Source organism: Dermacentor albipictus, chromosome 2 (genome assembly GCF_038994185.2).
Source record: "Dermacentor albipictus isolate Rhodes 1998 colony chromosome 2, USDA_Dalb.pri_finalv2, whole genome shotgun sequence".
NCBI lineage: Eukaryota > Metazoa > Arthropoda > Arachnida > Ixodida > Ixodidae > Dermacentor > Dermacentor albipictus.
This window is the reverse complement of record NC_091822.1, coordinates 169,421,287-169,435,335: the sequence shown is the minus strand read 5'-3', so window position 1 is coordinate 169,435,335 and position 14,049 is coordinate 169,421,287.

Sequence of the window (14,049 nt, the reverse complement as noted above, 5' to 3'; positions counted from 1 at the left end):
CGACGCTTGTACCTTGCGGCCATGCGTTGCGCATTATACTCGCTCGAGGGCGCTTGCTGAGACGATGACGATCTGGTTGTAAGTCAAAGCGATAACATGCGTCGCTCATTTGTGTTGCACGTGGTTTTGTTGGTTGCTTCTTTGCTAAAGCAACCGGTGGTATGCTGTACAAACTTCGTCTCTATTAGAAGAGGGCCCTAATGATGGTAACTTTACACGCCCGTGCAACCTTAGGTGCGTGTTCAAACATACAGAAAAAGAAATTACGTAATTTCTCGCAGTTTTGATGCCGAGTAAAACTTAAAAAAAGGCTTGGTATGAACTGTTAAGACAAAAAAATTACGTAATTCTTTGCATCTTTCGTACCGAGTAAAAAATAAAAAAGGAGGTTTAGTATAAACCGTGAACAAAATGCGGCATAGTTTGAGAGGCAATTGTCAGGTATCTAATGTTAAGTGCGTGGCAGGGTGGCAACACATATAATCTGCTCGCGCAGCTGAAAGTGTTACTCGGAAAAATTCAAATTTTGCTGCTGCAAACGCCTGTAAACTCAGCATGGCATTCATTTGGGAGAGTTTGAATGGCGAATCGATGGCGCGCCATTACAGCTGAAACGCCATTAACGACGCGAACACCGACAAGGACACTGAACTCCCAGAAAGCACTGAGTGACGTCTTGACGGTCATCGACTATGCTATTCATGAATACGTACGCCATTTCCGCACCGAAGCTAAGCAGCATGGTGATTGGTCAACTCTCGCGAGGGAAACCACGTGCGAACGCTAAGTGCTGACGGCGGCTTCTGCTGCTACGGAGTAAATAACTGTACTCATAGCAGGAAACAGTTGCTGTTCCTGGAAGAGATGCTCCCCTTTGCCCAACCTTTCAAAACACAGGCATCTCTCGATATGGTGAATCACGTTTACACAGGCAATGAAGATCACACCCATAAAAAAAAAAATCGGCAGGACTCATTGCATAATGACTATCGGCGTTAGTCCGACTAGCATTCAAGCAATGTACAGCAACAATACACGCTGTATTGGCACCATGTAATCGCCCCGGATACGAGCGCAGCTGGGCACCTCACTCGCGCTTGCCTCTGGGCACGCTGCGCCGTCTAGCGGCGGGCCAACGAAGTCCTCCTCCTCTGCACCAGTGGCGGCTATTGGGAAACTTGGCGACGTACGGTAGGCAGCGGCGGTCATTCCCATCCCCTGACATGAAAACTCTGCGCGAAATCGCTGCAAGTGTCATGAGTAACAAAAATAAAGTATGAGATGTTCGAACAGAGCATGGGGTTCCCTAGAACACGGCGAGAAAAAAATTTATCAGCCCAGTATTTCATGAATGGCAGGAACAAATTTAGTTTTGCGAACATGGAGGCTTTGTCTTCGCTGTGCATACACCGTCGTAATCATCATCATCATCATCATTATGAGCCTATTTTATGTCCACTGCAGGACGAAGGAGACCTCTCCCTGCGATCTCCACTTGCCCCTGTCCTGTGCCAACCGATTCCAACTAGAGCCCGCGATTTTCCCAATTTCATCGCCCCGCCTAGTCTTCTGCCGTCCTCGGTTGCGCTTCCCTTCTCTTGATACCCATTCTGTAGCCCTAATGGTCCAACAATTGTCTGACCTGCGCATTACATGACCTGCCCTCTTAATTTTTCTCTTAATGTCAATTAGAATATCGGCTATACCCGTTTGCTCTCTGTCCCAAGCTCCTCTCTTTATGTCTCTTAACGTTATTCCTGGCACTCTTGGTTCCAAGTCTCTGATACGTCAGCACCGGTAAAATGCACTGATCGTACACTTTGCTTTTCAATGATAATGGTAAGCCTCCAGTTAGGAGGCGACAATGTCTGCCGTATACGATCCAACCCATATTTATTTTTCTATGAACTTCCCTCTTGTGATCAGGATTCCCTGTGATTAATTTAACTAGGTAAATGTACTCCTTCACAGACTCTAGATGCTAACTGGCAATCCTGAACTCTTGTTCCCTTGCCCTGGTAATCATCATCATCTGTTTCTCCTGCATATTAATCTTCAACCCCACTCTTACACTCTCTCTCTTAAGGTCGTGAATGATTTGTTGTAACTCGTCTCCAGAACAATGTCATCTGCAAACCGAAGGTTGTTGAGATATCCGCCGTCGATCCTTACTACTAAGCTTTCCCAGTTTAATAGCTTGAATACTTCTTCCAAGCACGCAGTGAATAGCATTGGAGATATTCTATCTCCTTCTCTGACCCCTTTCTTTACAGGTATCTTCCGGCTTCTCTTGTGTAGAATTAAGGTAGCCGTGGAATATCTGTACATCTTGGACTATCTGTTTCTGAATATCTGACTATCACTATCTATCACTATCTGAATATCTGTACTATCTTGCTTTCTTCTAGTGGCATGGCTGGCATGCGTGCTGCCTTGATGGCCGAGGCTCTGACGTTCTTGTAGAATTTCGACCTCGTGCTTGTTTGAGTCCCGCCGGGTCCGTCGGGCTTGCCGCTGGCGTGGGTCCGCTGGCGCAGCCTCGACATGCGTTCCCCCGCGAGCGTCCATCCGGCGTCGCTGTGGCATTTCTCGGGTGATATCTCTTTTCCTTGAACGCACATGTGATTGTCCACGATCATTGTTGTTTGAGAGGGCGCCTCCATCTCGGAGCTGACGAGCGGCAGCCACCGGGATGTACAGCATGCCGCTGTCGGTGCGGCGGTGTTGGGCCTAGTGTCCGCGGAACACGCCTAAGCCTAGCAATCTTTCGCACGGCGGCAGTAGGAGTAGTCACGAAATGTGGCAAAGAAAAACTCACCTCTGGGGTCAGCTGGTATCGGACGATGCCGCTCTACTTGACGGACACATTGGTGCAAGCAAAACTTTGGTTCGAGGTAATTAGCACAGCGTAATTGGCACGTTATGCAGGTTGTTGTGCCATTACCACAAGCCCGGATTCCGAATCGGCAAGATGCAGAATTTATCCTGCGAGCGCCCTAATTCTCCCTTGACAAGTCAAGATGCTGAGCCGTCAGGCAGCGGTGTCCTGCGGAGAAGCATCGGCGGGCAACATGTCCGAACATGCAACCGAGTGCCAGACAGCCCGGCGCCGCACCTCCTTTTGCCTGGAGGTCACCGCGCGCGCGAACTTTGAACCGGGTGGCCAGCGCGGTCGCTGGTTGGACCTCTCGGACGACCGTCGAGTGCTGGCTTTGTATTGGGCCGTTTGAGTGACAATGGTTCCTCGGGGATTATAAGGCCGGACACGGCCGCCTCGAAAACCGGATCCGCCGACCCACCGGGAGCCAGTGCCGCTCTCGACTGGAATGAGATGTGTCACGCGTTTTCGCCGGACGTCGCCGTGCGGGAACAGTCGCGTTTGCTGTGAGCACTCGGCCACAGTGCCGATCCGATAGTGTCCTGTATAATGACCTGTATATAATGTATAAAATCCCTTTCGTTATTCTCACCGACGCCTGACTCGGAGTCTTCGCTACCAACGATCTGTCACGAAACGGGTGACGAGCGCTTCGGGACCACCGCAAAGTCGTAATAGTGGTGCAGCGGTGCAAAGTCGTAACAAGGTACAAGCATCCTGTCAAACAATGATTATGTAGTTTCTCCGACTTTTAATGACTGAGTTACAGAGGTGTTTCTTGATAGGAGTTAGCTTCGCCTGACCCCCGCTTGAGTAGACACCAGCTATTCGTTAATTATGGCATAACTTGCCAAACACAAAACAAAAAGGTTATTAGGACGGTTCGAAAGGATGCAACGAATGGGGCTAATTGCGCATTCGAGACGTCATCGTGTTTACATTGTTTTGCTTTTTTTTAACTCGTGGATGTCGCTAACCCTTAGTACTGCTTTCAGGCTATCGAGTCAAGGCGCTTGTACCGTATGCATTATTTTGCGAATGTTGCTGTCAGTTCTACAGCGAAATGAACTTGCCTAATAACATTTTGTGAGCGACGCGAATAATGTTCCCCATTCTGTGATGTACTGCAGCATCAGCGATAAATCAAGAGTATGTAGTAAAACGTCCAAAAAGTAGCGGATGCAAATTTATTCCCTGAGTTTTTGATTCGATGACCGGCTACTGTGCTCGTCGTTATCTTTGATATTTGAATGGTGCACTTGTCCTTCTGTGCACAAGAACGGCCCAACAAATACTTAGATTCTGAACTCACACGTGTGGCCAAGTTTAATTCGTCCTCGTCTCTTTAACTTAACTCGATCATCCGCAAAACGCTAGACGAAACTCCTGATTTTACCAGAGTGGTGGCACCGAACATGTTCTGCGCCATCTATTCACGTATAAACGAGGTAGTCCACGCAAAAGACATTCGCGCGAGCAAGATTTTCTACGATATTGCATTATAACACATGCTCCTAAAATACCATAGAAGCAGAGTGGCATACATAACGGTGCATGGTTCTTATCGAACATCGAAAATCATGATGCACGCATGTCAGGATTCATGCAATACTGGGTAAAGAGTTCGGCGCTTTTTGCAGGTCAAACACCACGCTCCGTTAAATATATTTATCGCCGAAATTTCAACAGAAGAGATGCTACGCGTAATTAGAATAACCGGCAAGCTGGCAGCACTGCGAATACTCGGCCACTAACGTTCTTTCGGAAAACTACAGTCGTAAAATGAAACGATTAGTACTTTACTCGTGTATTGGCTGCTCAGCCTGAAAATACACGGTGCACCGCTGTGCTCGCGTGCTTTCGCGTGGATTGCACGCCCATTTCCGCTTCAGGATACCAACCTTGGCCGCAGAAGTTATTTCTTTTCGTGGTTTACCGACAGTTGCGCTCGATACCACCTCTATTACCCGGCTGCCCACATCTACGTTTCATTTTGTTCACTTTTCAACGTCATTTGTCCTTCGAAGCCTATCTCGAAGCTCATCCTTAAAGCCGCGCTTCTTTTACATCACAGTACGAAGCTATTCTTTCCCTTAAACTTTTCAATCGGCCTCGAGAGGGCCATTTCCGAAGGCATGAGCACGAGGACTCGACGGATATTGCACCTTTAAGACCTAAAAAGAAGGAATGGCCGACCGTTTATTATTCACGACCGCGTGACGGCTGAATGGGGTGCGTCAATAGTATGCTGTAGAATTACAGGAGGCTTCGCGGCCTTGAGAATAGCGTCGAGATATTGCAGTGCTCAGAATAAATGGGCCTGTGCGTAGGTTAGCTAATGGTTTTTGTTGCTCAATTCAAAAATAAAGAAAGAAAAGGAAGGCGGTGTACGAAGTTCACCGTTGGGGGGGGGGGGGGGTTCCTGTGATAGTTTGGTTGAGTGGCACGTTTGTGTGTGTGTGTGTGTGTGTGTGTGTGTGTGTGTGTGTTTGTGTGTGTGTTTGTGTTTGTGCGCGCGTGTGCGTGTGCGCGCGCTTGTATGTTCGGAAATTCAAAGTGTAGCGCTTATTCTTGGACGGAGCGTTTGCTCTTTGCAATTGACGGAACGTTTATTGTGCATAAGTAACAGATTGTGATTCGACCTGCAAGTTTGTTTCCCGAATCGTATTTCAAGTCTCAAAAAACCGGGCATGTGACCTCGCTGCGTAGCACGTAACGTGAGACCAGCGAGCGTCAAGACTGCGAAATGTGCATTACTTATTAAGGATCGGGACATTTTACAAAATTCTTATAACAAATTATGAAATATGGCAAATTATACTTTCTATCGACGGGCTCGAGGCACCATGGTTCCAGTCCCCGTCAAATTTGGCAATAAATCGTTGGGCCTAGGTTTTGCTATGTTGTAGCAACGGTTGTGCATTGTGAGACTAATGCAAATCCTGCATTGAACTAATTTTTTGTGAAGTGAGAACCATGCGCGAAAATTTAACTTTAGCCAAGCTGTTGAAAGGAAAATATATATGAAAACGTGGTTGAAGATACGATTTTAAGACCGGTGATGTTCGATGGTCAGACCTCTGACGGCCGAACTCCGTAACCCTCATAATTGTATCTTGCACCGTACCCGCGATGCGGCGGGGAAGCTAGGCCTATCGGTCTCAACGTGGGAGCGGCCCGCTGCGGACTAGGAAACTAGCGCGACCTGAAAGACCTGAATAAAATTTTTCATACCATACCATACCATACCACACCGTAATTTTTCATTGCTTTTTTTTTCTTTCTACAATTCGGGTAACATGAGGTGGAACACACGGAACAACGTTTACGTAAACTGCAGCGGTGATTCAGCGGTCACGGTGTCCTGCTGCAGAGTAGGAGGTAGCGGGTTCAACTCCTGGCCACGGCGACCGCATTTGAATGCCAAGAAAAACGCAAAAAAAAAACTTTGCTTTCGTTAGAGCCGCATATGGTCACAGAAATAAATTTCCATACAGCGTGCGTCCCTGCCAACCATCTGTGCGCTTCGGGTCATTAATTCCCACAACCTATTAGGTCTGTACCAAGAATGCGTCGCAGCTCAAAGCACGGTAGTATCTGCTAGATGTTCAGTGTTGGCGTTAGCGTGGGAATTCCGGCTAATGTGGATAGGCAGCAACATCAGATGAAGTGGGCTATATGTCTTCCCGCGTGTTGCATGCCGGGGTGAGAGTGGCGACCTCCTCCGTCTAATTTTAAATAGCTAGGGGAGCATTTTGTATTGGCGACGATCAGCCGAATACGGCGTGGACACGCCCGATCGTGCCTCTAAGGGCCACACCGCTTGCGAAACTCGCGCTTACAGTCGTAGGTGAGAATCCGCAGGCTACTGGGAAAGGAGGAGAGATAAAGACAGGAGAAGAGGAGTGGTCGCCAGTGCCGGGTTAACTTCCTGGCGTGAGAATGGGGCGTTCCTCTCTATAGTACACCTGCCTCGGGAACGCGCCCGAGGCTGCATCACCGATGGCGACAACAGCGCCTGCAATTCGGGGCCAGAGATCTTCCGTCGCACCAAGCTACGAGTGACGTCTGCGTATAGGGCTAAAGAAGAGAAAGGGTGCACTTCACGAGGGCATAAACGAACTGTCCTTAAGTCTGTCTGGCTCACTAATTACGACCTGACGTATTAGTTATCGCACTCGTGCATGCTCTTGCTGTCGTTCTTGTTTAGTTATGCATATATGGGAAGTGAACGTATAACGAAGAGCCGGCCGTCCGAAAGTTAAAGACATTCATTGTGGCAAGTATGCATAGAGCAGTGAACTAACGCCATTAATGTTTCCACTTCGGCAAGCGGAAACTGGAGGCGGGTGCCTTAAAACGCTGACGGAGTTGGAAAAACTTTCTCTCATCCAAACGTCGACGACAAAGGCACATTTCCTTGCCGCTTGGCGAAAGGCTTTTTCGAGTGAGCTTTTTTACCTGTCAGGAGAATAGTGAAAGCGCTATGCTTTAGACTCAACAGCAAGCAACAACAAGGCAACGTCGCGCGAGAGAGCGCCTTTTAGTGGCAAGCCTCCCTTCGGGGCCCAAATGGCTAGCGGAACTGGAAGTACGAACAGCTCAGCAAAGGGGAGTTTCTGCTTATTGCAAAGACGAATGCGTCTCGCTTTTCTTAGAGTAGTCTCTTTCAGCGCGGTCGACTTTCTCAAGCCATAACTTTGGAAAACTGCACCGTAGAACGGCAGAGCTTTGCGCATACTAATTGACTCGCGCAACATCACCCAGAGGGCTGCCACTTTTTAAGTTCGAACTCCTCGGTTTTCGAGGGCGTAAGAGTGGAAGTTCGGAAAGAAAATGGAGGAGAGGCTGGCACAAGTGCTGAAAGTGCAGTTGGAGCTTTCTTAAAAAATTATGAAATGAAGGGGTAATTGGTGCTACTTCGAAGGAAATCAATACACGGATCTGTTTTGTAGCAGCTAATTGTGTTTCGCTTTACGTGGTGTTTAGCCAGGAATGCGTCGGAATAATTTATCAGTTGTTACTCAAGGAACGCACCGTCCTATCTCCTCCCATGCTTTAGCTCCGTGCCCCGGCGCTTTACGTACTTGCAATGTCATACCGACTTCCCCAAAGGAACGCGGTGGCATGACATGTTAGTAGACGTTTTAGATGAGTGAATGATCATTTTTGCACCGCGTGATCACTGTGTGGCCCTCTGGACGCTCCTGTACAACACCTGCTCATTAATGCATCTTCGGACGCACAAAAGCGTTTATGTCATCAGCACTCCCGCATGCAATCGAACAGTGCAATGGTCTCCGTGGTGCAATTGTCAACATCCGAAACCCGGTGAAATTTCCATCAGAGCTCACGTCGAGGATTTCATTATTTTATTATATACTTTTTTGATAGTTGTTGTCAACTTATTTACATTATACTAGCCCTTGTTAACCGTAGTGTAACTATTAAATACTTATTTTCTACATTCTTTTTATTTTTATTTATTTATTCAATACTGCCGGCCGCCTTTTGGTAGCCAGGGCAGGAGTGGGTACATGACGCTTTTCATATTAACGGTCCATCAAGAAAACAACAGTAACAGTTAAGACAGAATCACATAGGCACACAGAAGATTACTGCGAAGCAAAGCAAACAAAACAAGATGCAAACGCGTTACATTCAAATCCAAAAAAAAAGAAAACCGAGCTCACAAGGGTTATTGGCTAGAACTGACTGCTGAAAAAAATGCATCGGGTGATGATAAGGTGGCCACATCGTAGGGCAACTTGTTCCAGTCTGCTATCGTTCTTGGAAAGAACGACAGCTTGTACGTGTTGGTTCTGCACTGAGGCATTATAATTGTTTTGTCGTGTTTGTGTCGAGTCTGTCGGGTTCTGTTGTACTGCATGTAAGTGTGGAAGTCTAATTTGGTATGGTTATTAATTATTGCAAATAGCATCTTCAGACGGTGCATTTTTCGACGAGATTCCAAGGTAGGAAGACCGGAGCGGCTAAGAAGATCAGATATCGATACCTGTCTTCCGTAGGCGTGGTGTATAAATCGCAGTGCCTTTCTCTGAACCCCCTCGATACTTTTTACATTTGTTTTAGTGTGCGGATCCCAGATCACGTCAGCATATTCCAGTAGGGGACGCACGAGCGAAGTATAAGCTACAAGTTTCGTTTTAGTGGTTGCATGTTTTAACCGGTGTCTTATTAGCCATAGTCTTTTGGATGCTACTGAAACCATGTTTTTAATGTGGGGGCTCCAACTGAGGTTAGAGCTGATCGTTACGCCAAGATACTTATATTGTTCTACTGGTTCTAGAGGAGCGCTATTAATTTTGTACGAATACTTCCGTGGATCTTTCTTTCGGGTTATGGTCATTTGTTTGCATTTCGTGACATTTAATGTCATCGACCAGTTTTGGCACCAATTACTAACAGCACACAAATAGTTATTTAGAACGAGCTGGTCACCTTCGGTGAGAATTGTGTGATAAATTACGCAGTCATCTGCGAAAAAACGGGCCCGCACAGGAGAGTCAAGTTTTAGGTCATTTAAATATACAAGAAAAAGAAGCGGCCCAAGGACTGAGCCCTGTGGCACTCCTGAAAATACTGGAGCGATGGGTGAGCTTGAACTGGATATCTGGACGTACTGTTGCCGGTGAGATAGGTATGAATCAAGCCACTGTAAAATTTGTTGATTCTGTAAGATGTGCCTAAGTTTTAGCAGAAGTTTACTATGCAGTACGCGGTCGAAGGCTTTTTCAAAGTCCAGAAAAATGGCATCTATTTGTCCTGCTTTGTCAAGGGCTTTACAGAAATCATTGGTAGTGTGAATTAGCTGAGTCACAGTAGATAACCCGCGACGAAATCCATGTTGAGCTTCAGAAAAAAAATTATTGTCTTCCAAGAATGAGGCGATGTGTTTGAAAACAAAGTGTTCCATCACTTTACCTGCGGTGCACAACAAGCTAATTGGCCTGTAATTAGCGACATGGAGTTTTGTACCAGATTTGTGCACAGGAATAACCTTAGCCAGCTTCCAATCCCTGGGAACGTCACCCTCTCGTAGACTAGTACGGAATATAATAAAGAGGAATTTTGAACACCATTCCGCGTATCTGGAAAGAAACGTGTTCGGAATATCATCTGGTCCAGATGATTTCTTTGTATTCAGGTGTAGAAGGGCGGAAAAAATGCCTTCTTCGCCTATGGTAAGATCGGGTACCTGGAAGCTGGTTGATCTGAAATTGGTAGACGGACCACCACCCCGCAGGAACACAGAAGAAAAATAGTCGTTGAACGTTGCCGCTATTTGTTGTCCGTCACTAACGTCCACGTCATTTATTGTCAATTTGTGTATGGGGTCCTTTTTTTGAGCTAGATAAGTCCAGAATTTTCGCGGGTCATTAATGAGGAAGTTGTGCAGTTTTACGTTAATGAATTGGAACTTTGATTGTCGTATTTGATTTCTTAGCTCTCTACGAAGTGACGCCACAGTACTGTGTGCAGCCCTCGAAATGTTACGGGAAAGTCTGCTTACGCGACGTTTTAGGTGAATTATTTCTCGTGTAATCCATGGGCTGTGGCTATGAATTTTCTTTTTCTTCAGCGGGACGTACCGATGAATACACATATGTACCGTACGTTTAAAGTTCAACCACAATTCATTCGGACTTGTGTGGCCTTCAGTGTACCTTGCAAAAAAATTGTCGTATTCTTGTTCAAGAAGGTCTAAAATACTCTCGTCTTCAGCGTTATTGAAATCGTAAAATTGTTTTGTTGATTGGCGCGTGATTGGTCGTGCCATATTGGTTTTGAAAAGCACTAAATCGTGGTCGGATATACCAGGCATAATATTAACCGTGAAACCCAGCCTTTCAATAGCATCAGACACAAACACAAGGTCTAGAAGTGAGCCCGTGGTAGCAGTAACTCGCGATGGTTCAGCCACAACCTGCTTCAAATTAAAAGAAAAGGCAATATCGAGTAGCAAATCAGAATGCCGGCATGAAGATGAGACGCTCAAAGATTCCCAGTTGATTTTTGGCAAGTTAAAATCACCACATAAAATGACATGTGAATATCGCTTTTTGTGCTCATTCAAAAAGTCATACAGCGTCTCGAGCATACCTAGATCTGAATTTGGTGGCCTATAAACGGCGCCAATAAAGATGCTGTGTTTGCAAGTATGAAGTCGGATCCAGACCATTTCTATGCTAGTATGGTGTGGTACAAGCGTGTAATCTGTTCCTTTCTTTATCACAATGGCTGCCCCACCCCCTCTAGAACTGCGGTCATGGCGGATAATTTCGTGCGAATGAGGTATCACATCCTTATCGGATATGTTATCATGGAGCCACGTTTCGGTGAGCACTGCAACATCAGGCTCATACGTTAAAAGAAGACCTTCGAAGTCTTCTGTTTTATTCCGGATGCTACGGGCATTAATGTTCAGAACAGAGAACTCGCTTTGAACTGTGTCCCTGTGACATAAATTGCGGCTCTTAAGCGGACTCTTGTTTCCGAAGTTAGGCCGTCATTGTGAAGCTAGCGGGACTATTTTATTTTGAGTGTCGTCCCATTGGAACAGTTTACCATTAATTTTGATTTTGTCGAATGACAGCACGACCTTGGCACCTTTCTTCCTGTGTTCAGCAGCAGCAGCCCAGAGCTTCTTTCGGATTGATTGTACGCGCGGGGAGAAATCTTCCGATATGCTATAGGCTGTGCCTCTCAGTTTGTTACAATTCTTCAAAATATTGGCCTTATCTCTGCCATCCACAAGTTTGAATATGACGGGTCGGCATCTGCCCTCGGCTGGGCGGCCAATCCTGTGAATACGCTCGATAGCCACGTTTGGAACCTTTAGAGTGTCAGTCAGAATGTTTTTAGTCACGACTTGTTCGAGGGATTGCCAATTTTCTTCGGTCGATTCTTTTATGCCATATACAATCAAGTTCTCCCTTCTACTCCTATTCTCCAAGTCGTCTACTTTCAAAGCCAGTTTTTCGACTTCTGACTGAAGCTCGTCAACCTTGCTCGTGTAATTAGTCACCGTAGCAGAAATATCGTCAAGCTTCTTGTCAATTGAAAACAGCTTAATACTTGTTTCGTTAACCTTGCTGTTAGTAGCTTGCACAGTGTGTTTAAGTTCACGAACATCATCAATTAGGGTCTGAAGCATCTCTGCAGTAGACGGTCCCGGGTTAGTCTCTACGTCACCACAGGTAGGCAGTAGGTTCACAAAGCAATGGTAAATCGCAGTAAGCATATCACTCAAAGACCGTGGGCACGGCAGAAGCAAGAGGCAAACATTGTCACTGCGATAGGTATACGTTAGGCGATAGTGTCTCACCTGAACGAAAAACAGGAAAGGATTCGTGAGCGGCATTGTCGCTGTGCCCCTGCCGCGCCCACTGGCCGGAATCCGCGAAGTGGCCGGACCTTTATGCTGCCAAAACTCTGACGTAACCGATGACGGCGAGGAAAATCCGGCAAGTAACGGTGCCCATGTGCGCATGTCCGGGAGCATGTCACTGATATCGCATCTCTGTGGACTGGTAGGCCTGAAGATACAGTATTCCGTCGTCTCAGCCGCAGAAAGGCCGAAGCATGTCTCGATGGCTGGGGGTGTCGGGCAGATGAAGAGCACGGCCTGAACGAAAAACAGGAAAGGATTCGTGAGCGGCATTGTCGCTGTGCCCCTGCCGCGCCCGATGATCCAACTGGATCCATTTGTGACTCACGTGTAATTCGCCTTGAAGAAGGCAAGTCCACTTGTCGAAACGTTGGCTCGTGTTTTTACCTTGTTTTCGTTTTGCTCATCGCCTTGAATTTCCAGCTCCCGCTTTCCCCGTGTTTCCCTTGTAATTCGCTTTGTATTATAACTAGTGCGTTTCTTCTGATCATTCCTGGTTCACCCACGCCACCCCCCCCCCCACCTCGTTATATAGTACTCCAGTTTGGAGCCTGTGAGGCCTCAGAATAAAAAAATCATCAGCCCTTCCGCTGTGTGAAGCCAAGCAACGAAACTTATAGGGTGTTTTTTACCTCAATAGACGCATCGATGTATATATCATCATCGTCGTCGTCATCGTCATCATCGTCATCATCATCGAAGCGCACAGACAACGAATACATATTTTGTCTGCGACGTAAATTTTATTCTTTTATGAAGTAGTTTCGTATGAGAGTACTGTCGCATGGCAGACGGCGAACGCAGTTCAAACCCGCGTGCGCGAACGAGGAATGCGGCCCAGTTTCGTGCGCTCTCCTGTGGCGCGTGAGGGAAGGGGGGTCAGGCGAGGGAGCAGGGGCGTTCTGCTCCGGCGGCCGCCCGAGTGTCTCGATGTCCTCCTCGACCGCCGCTTCGTACAGAACGGAGACACTGCGGCGTTTACTGCGGCGTTGGCCACACGAATCGCGGACGCCGTAGTAGACGCCTTTGGCGGACGCCGTAGGGACGCGTTGCAGGCGCTCGTGTGTCTTGAAAGCGGTCTGCGACGTGGCCGAAGTGCGCGCCCACGCGGGCCTCATTTGCAAAGCAGGGTGCGCCTATAGTGCCGGTAGCTTCGTATGCGCTGTGCTTTCGACGTTTCGTTCGCATTGAAGTGAAATATGCGTGCAAGTCGATTGGCTCGCGGCTGCTGCCGCGATTCCTAACTCCAGCGTTTTCACAGACAGTTGCCGCTGTCATCGTGCGAGATTTGTTCGTGTTTACCAGTGCGCGCGTGACACCGTGCTGGTTAATTTAGTCAAAACACGTTGACGGGCTTGTTGGTTTGAATTCATGATAGAATGGGTAAGCGTGACTGAACAAAAACGTAGAAAAAAAGGACACACGCAAGGGCAGCGCTGTCTCTGTGTGTGTGTTTCTACCTCCACGTTGAGTCGCGCGTACATATTCTATCGTTGTTTCTTTAGTAAGTAAGCAAATGTTTTCAAGTTTATAAGGCCGATAAAACTACTATCCTTACTTTGTACAGATATCTACTAATTTGCTATCCCAATCGGTGCTTCGCCTTTCGGGCGGATCTGCGAATTTTTTACTTAGTCAGCCTACGTTTACCTGTATTCATACAGCCACTATACAGCTACGAGTCTTGCAGTTCGTGTAGTATTATAAGATGTTGCAATCGCATTCATTGCTTCGCCCTTATGGGGTAACTGTTGTGTTT